The following is a 7,962-nucleotide window of genomic DNA, read 5'->3' on the forward strand; positions in this document are numbered from 1 at the left end:
CGTACAAATGCGAGATTTAGCGTGATGATATCCTGTGCTCCGCGGATCTGCCTCAATATAGCATCCGCTATAGCCTGATTTGAGCACGCGGATGTGATACGACTATCTTACCCTGATATGCTCTGAGTGCTCTTATTCAAATGAGGCGACAAGATGTTCCTTCCGACCCCGTTCGATCATGATTGATGTAAGCCCTTGCGCTCTTAAAGCATCACTCCTTCGATAAGCGTTTTCGAGCAGACAGAGAACGTGTGTTCGAAAAAAAAAAGAAATTGATAAAATCTTTCTCCTACCATATAAATGAGAGAATAGGAAAGGGAGAAAAGAGCTGTTCGTTCATTTCCGAAAAGGACATCTAAATTTTTTAAATTATTTTGCTATTGCGACAATAACATATTATTCCATTGTAATTTTGATAATATTACTTTCAAAATTTATATTCCATTTTTTCATTTTTTAGAAACTCCATCGGGGAAGGAGATGTATATCTTCGGACAGACTCAATCGTCTTTACAATTACTGGGACCAGACGACTGAGAGAGGTCAGTGAGAAAGAAGGAGAGAGAGAGAGAGAGAGAGAGAGAGAGAGAAACAAGGCGAGAAAGGGTTTAGGCCGGTGTGGAAATCTAAATCGTCGAGAGAGCACCGGGCTATGCGGGGCGCGCGGACACAATTACCGGGCGGCGAGTGTCGAGGAACCCCTTTTATATATTAATAGTCGAGATAGCCGGCTGTATGTGTCGCGTTTATACCGAGAGGGCCACCTCTCGGTTAGGACGATGGTTGGAAGCCAGGGGGGAGCGGTCCCGGAGGATCGTTGTCGGCAAATGGTAGGGGCGGGAAGAGCGGGGCCGCGCGAGAGAGCGAGAGGATTCGAGAGGCCCGTACATCCGATCGAGGAAGAACGAGCGTTCGGATCCGCGGGGTGGCCGAGAGGGAAGGGGTGGGGAAGGGTGGGAAGGGGGGAAAGCCGAGGGGGGGCCTCGAAATGATAGATACGAGGACGGAATAACGCGCGGACCCCTTGCATCCATACACGATAGCCTCAGTTTCAGTTCGGTTACTTGCTTCTTCTAGCGGTAGATATAGCGGTGCGCGCTTCTCTTTTATAGTCTAAGAGGGTGAGACGAGTAGAGAAAAAAATAGAGAGACGAGTTGAGAGAAAGTGACAAGGTGAGAGAACGGAACAATATTTTATAAGAGAGAAAAAAATAGAGAAAGGGGAAATATATCGAGAGTGAAAGTGAGAGAAACGGAAAGTGTAAGAAAGGGGAAGGGAGGAAGCAATTACGAGAAGAAATCGGTGATAGAACATAAGGATAAGAGGAGTCGGAAGGGTGCGAAGATTACGAACGGACGATTTCCTCGAAGAGATACACGAAAAATCTCTGAATCTGTCCTTTGTCTCGAGAATATCTTCCCGATTCTCTTCGTCATCCCTTGTCGATGATGCGCGCGGGGGATGACGACTCGCGACGGTGCTCCAACACGAGAGTCGCGAAACGCTAATTATTTTCAATGAATACACGCGTAATATACACACATATATACACATATCATCGTAGAGGAACGGAGGTGACCGGATGCCGGGCGGTGCAGTGATTCGATTGATTCGCTGAAGAGTGTTCGTGGCTTCCACCGAACTTCCGAGTGCCGCGTTAAGCGAATGTACGTGTACGTGCGTGCGTTTGTGTCTCTCTTGCTGCGTGCGTGCGTACGTGCGTGCTTGCGAACGGGCGCGAATCGGGGTCTTATACAGTGATCCCTTAGGCGCTCTTGTGTACGTGCGGCTCGCGAAGGAAGAAAAGGCAGCGAGTTCCGTCTAGTTTATCCGAGGTGGTCCATTCAAGTGACAGCATCAAGTCGTTATCATCGTCATCGTTCTCGTCATCAGCCCCATCTGCGCGCTGTCGCGTTTCAATCAGCGTAACGCAGAGGAAGCGACGGCCGGACGCGAGCGCTTCATCGAGCTTTCTTCGATCCTTGTGGTAGGAAATCGCAGGGATTGATCGATATCGGGGTAAGATCGGATGATTGATTTATTCATTCACGAGGCCGAGATACCAGAGCAATTGCGAATATCTGGCAATTTAGCGAAACGGATTTTGAAAATGGAATACTAGCAATTAAATTATTTTAATGCTGCAATTTAATTAATTGTCCGATTCCAATTCTAGTTATATGATAGAGATAAAAGAATATTGTTAGTAAAAATTAGTGATTACTTTTGACATATTTAAACAGTATGATAGAATAAGTAAAAAATAAACTATTAATCTCTCGAATTGTCTTTTGAGAATTGAAACAAATGAAATATGAAAATATAAAATCTGAAATAAATATAAAATATAAAAATGAAATATTACTAGTCTTCGATAATGCATCACGTATAGATGGATAAATATCTCGTTTAAATGATCGAGGAATTATATTAATGACACTTTACACTTGTTTAAAGATATGCTATTATGTCCAAGAATTCTTCCAGATACACAAAATCTCCTTTATCTTTGCATTTCGCAACAGGTTCGATTGATCGAAATCGCGTCAGAGAAATCTACGTCATAGTGAAGCACGTCATCTCCGCTACCATTTCTCTTATCAGGCATAGCTATTATACTATCGCTGGAATAGAGACGGTTACATCCTTAATTTTATCAGGTGCACACAAGTACAAATATAGACGATTTTTGAGATCGATTCTAAAGATCGATCTGAAACGAATTTCCATAGAACGATATCATTTATTAAATAACGTGTATAAAATTTGTTACGTGCTACGTGCTTATGATTTTGTTAAATTGGCAAGTTCCCATACAGCACCGCAAGATTGCAATAACATTGCAGCAACATTTTTCTGCAAGATTGCAACATTGCAGAAACATTGCGAAATGTTGCTGCAACGTTGTTATGATATTGCAGCAACAGTAAAATGTCCGCCTACAGAAATATTGCAATATAATATTGCAGCAACATAGCAATATAATATATATGCAATAATGCTTTATGTATATTTATCGATATAATATCCTTAACATATAAAAAAAATAATAAGAAATTAGGCCTATAAGAGTCAGGATCTAGCGTGTATATAGATTTTCTGTATTATAATAATAACGAAATTATAAAATGTAAATTTTTCAGTACACATTCGATTTCCTTCAGTGACAGAGAATATCTAAGAGAAATAAGAAAAAACTCAATTTGCAATTGTGCAAATTCACTATTTCTTTGTATCCGAAATATTCAGATATCCGGATGCAAAAAGATTGTGGTGAATTTTTTCACATCTCTCTTGTCTTTATATAATCTCAAAATTTATTTATTAAAATCTAAAGTATCTTACATATTAGAAAATCATTATCAAATTTTTGATTTTATATAAGAATGGAAACTATTAAAAGAATTTTTAGTCCAATGTCTGAGCCCCTGTATTGAGGTCATATCATACGACTTAAATTAACAAAAATAGTTATTATATCTTTTTAATCTTACTAGCCGCTCTTTGTAAATTTTATATAATCATCATGACTAAAAATTAAATGCGAAATAAATAGCGCAACATGCGCCGCATAATGGTAAACGAATGAACTAACGATTATTGAATACTTTTTTTGTCATATTTTCGGAATGTTGCTGTAACATTGCTAAAGTTATATTGTAAAATAATGTCTTTGCAATATTTCTGCAACATTAAACTGCAATATGCAATATTACAATGTTGCAGCAATGTTGTTGCAAGCTTCAGTGCTGTATGGGTTATAATTATCTATGATTATATTTATATTTCAGAAACATGTGAGTGGGATTGCCAAGTCTACTTTACAAAACGATAAATTTATAATGTTATACAGATCGCTTCTTCATTTTCGTTATAAAACTTTTTTATTGCTTCTTCATTTTCGCGATAAAATGCAAAAACTTGATAGCATTGCGAATTATATTTCCTCATACATCTTATGACTAAAGCATAACATAAAAAATTATTTATACATATATGCATTGCATCATTATAAAAGTTCAACCTCTGTCATATCGAGGAGAGAATTATTTAGCAAGTTCCACAAACTAACCAACGCCTTTGCAGAATCTCATTCGTCTTCGATTAATATCGTCATTGATTTTATTGGATATTATAATGAGTAATGTTATTGAACATTTATAACCATGACGTTTTTGAAAGCATGCACAATTTTCATATGTCTATTAAACTAAATCAAGAAAAAAATGTAAATGCAATCTTCAATATTTTCCTCGCTATTTTCACAATATTTATCGCGGACTACATATTTTGACAGTCATTTTTAATGCAATTTAACATATATATTTTCGCTTTAGTTATATGAATTGTAAAATCTACACATAACAAATTTATATGAAAATTATGCCCTATTAAATTATGGATTATTAAATATAGCAATAAATTAGGTATTATTAAAAAAAAAGTACAATGAAACTTTTACCAAGGAAAAAATTAAAATATAAGCGAAACATGGAATTTCTGCAGAAGATCCTACGACGGTATGGAATGTGTAAAAAAAATCGCGTAGGCGCCCGGATTCGCATGCGAACACGCAGATGACAGAAACGGCGGAGATAACGAGGTGGGAGATCGCGTACAGGGAAGAGAGGGATGGGCAGAATGCGAAGGCGTGCGAAACGGAATGACATTGTTTGCACTCGTGACGTCACCCGTAATTGTAATGAACAATGAGAGGCGCGAGCGTACACATGCGTGCATAAGCACTAGCGTACCGTATGTTCTTCGAGGTTTAGAGTTACCTTACGTCAACTATAAGCTGATAAATAGATAAAGCGTCAACCTTTTGTGTGCGTGTGCGTGTGGGATTACAAAATTGAAGAAACCGCCTGCGCAATTCGGATTTGCATACGTTATGAGGATACAATAAATATGAGTATGATTTAATCCATTATCTATTATATTTTTTCTATTTTCAAGAAAGAACACATTTCTTATCTCGTAAAAGATATTTATAAATACTGTCGATTAAGTTATTATTAAATTGTTTACAAAATCATAAACATCAACATTTTATATCACCAAACAAAGTTTCTCCGATACAAATTTTAAAAAAAATCTTGGTATAGCACCAAGTAAATTTCGTGCCTTGTGCACATATTCAGTTTCATAGAAAACTTATTTTTCTATGAAACTAACGCACTACTATCCGCGTTCTGGCTCTTATTAGCCCGCGATTATTTGAAATTTGTAATGTCACATGAAAGCCTAATTTCTTAAAATTTGAAAGTTTCTTCAAATTTTTCCCAGACACGATCACGCCACATCTTAACAAAAGTCCGATAGGTAGTTTCCATAAGACAATAAATAAAATCTTGGCAATCTTGACATTCTAAATCTCTATTCGTCTTTATCATTATTTGACAAAAAAAATAGCGGTAAAAAGAAGAAGATTCGAAGATAAGATAGAAACATGTACTACACGATGGCTTGATTATCGACGATTTCGTGACAATAATAATTTGTCGACGAGCACGTAGGAATGCCATTAATGGTCTTATCTTGCCTAGAAGTTGCACGATTATTCTCTATTTTGCTGCGTTTTGTTATCTAGGATATACAATATATAGCGAAATATAACTGTTTACACAGTTCGATAAGAAATAATTTTCAAACATAAAAATAAGAATAATTATTTCTAATAATTTTTTTACACTGAATACGATTTCAATCTTCAAATTGTTTAAAAAAATGTTTAAATTGCAAAAAAACTAGTTTCATATACTTTATCGTATTATAGCTAACGCATATGTGATACGTAGAAAAGCTTCTTTGCAGTCAAAAATAAATGCTTATGTGAGTGTTTAAAACTTTTTTTTATATTTTATTAAAACTTTTTTAATTCTTAAAAAGAGAGAGAGAGAGAGAGAATTTGTTATATCGATTATAGTTAATAAGATATTTTATTTGAATATGTAATCTATTGCGGGAAAATTTACTCGTCGAAGACCTATCAAATACTTTTCAATATATTTATTTAAATTTAAGTATTTTCGCTTAATACAAATATGTCAAAATTGACGAATTGAAAATAGCGAAATCAATAAAAAATCTGATAATCTTTGAAATTTTTATATCCGGTATATTGATTTTGTCATTTTGACTATGTCGATTTTGACATGGAATTTATATTCTCTAAAAATCTAGAATATTATGCATTATTTTACATATCATACGATGATAAATATATAGTAGATATTACATTGCGTCTTTTACAGAGTTAGATATCAAAGAGTAATAAAAATGCTGAGACAGTTATTTATAAAGTATGACGTACAATGATAAATTGTAACGCATATAAACATCTTCTTTATTTGTTAGTAGTTTATAACTGAGCACACATCATTACGTACAATATATATTAATAAAGTTGCATGCGCGTGACATTCTTACGTCTATGCAAAAAAAAAGAATTAAATTGCAACACACAGTTAACACATCGCAATCGCGCCGGATGATCGTAATTTACGAACGAATTAACAACGCGAACAGAGAAATATGTTTATTCTCCTTTACTTATCAAAGTCCGCATCAGGTGACGTAAATTTGAAATATTACATGTTATTAATCTCAATCACTGATATAGGAATACATTTCTACAGAGCGACGCATTTTGTTGCAATAATGTTTTCTCTGTGATTCTTGTTGTTATCATAACGATGTATATTTGATATTTCACTTTCAACAGAAATATATCTATATTGGACATAATAATTTATGCAAAATTATGTTAATTTAGCTAAATAATTTATGCTAAACGTTTCTCACAAACATTAACTCGCGCTAATTTTTCTTGAATTTTGAATGATCCTTCAGATCTTCTAACTCTTTCGATTCTAAGAGGAAAGATTCGATCAATCTTAATTTTTTATTACGAAACGACTTATAAGCATCTTTTTATAGATGCGGTATTAAATCATTAATGAGAATTTTTTTTCCTCATATGAGGAATGATTTATCATATAATTTAATCTTTATCTCTTAGATCTCGAATTGGTCTTTCTATGTCCTTTGCTTCTTAAAATCGCGCTCGATTAAATAAAAAAAAAAAAAATATTAAACACACCTTTAATTCAAAGAGACAAAGTTTTGTTACTGTGGGAACGCGCAGTTTTTTCTAACGCCGAGCGGCAAAAGCGTGCGAGAATTGCATTCTGCTCGCATGGTTGCATCCGCACATCCCGATGTTATGAAAATAATGCAACACGAGATAATAGGAGATACGCGTAATTTTGTCGGAGGGCGCGAAGTCGGGTCATTTTCTGTTCATCTGCACCATAGGCGCGCTCTTATTTATCTCTCTTTTGTCATTTCCACAGTTTCTCCGGCACGTGCGTGCAGATTTTTCATACTCCAACGACGCACGTGACTGTGATGATCTAATTGCGAAAACCCGATGTAATTCGGTTAATAAGTTTGAACGATAAAAGCGCTCGGAGTACGAATTTTTTGTTTATCATTAAAAATTTTTCATTAATTTATTTTAAATGTGTAAAGAAATAAATGATTCCAACATCCGTAGACTATCTGCGTTTTCAATTGAATAAGATTAAATCAATTTGAATTAAATTACAATAAAGCAGATTTTATATGTATGCATATAATAAATGATATAAAATAGATGAAAAATTAAAATTTCAAGATTATTTTTCACAGAAGTTTGGAACTCTTGAATGGATATATATATATAAATGAAATTTGAAGAAAGTCTCATCGTATTATGCGAATTTGAAAATGCAGAGCTAATAAAAGGATCTAATCGACGCGTACAAATTAATTCCATGAATAATAAATTGTGCAAAATTTCGATCTCTTGAAAAGCAATAAGGATCGTATCGTTATTATAATCAATTCAGAAGCATAAATCATAGATTCTGGAAATCTGTATCTATATTGAAAAGAAAATCTTTACATGAGTTTTA

Source organism: Polyergus mexicanus, unplaced genomic scaffold, assembly GCF_030449975.1.
Source record: "Polyergus mexicanus isolate NDT 795.1 unplaced genomic scaffold, iyPolMexi1.0 SCAF_4, whole genome shotgun sequence".
Taxonomy (NCBI): domain Eukaryota; kingdom Metazoa; phylum Arthropoda; class Insecta; order Hymenoptera; family Formicidae; genus Polyergus; species Polyergus mexicanus.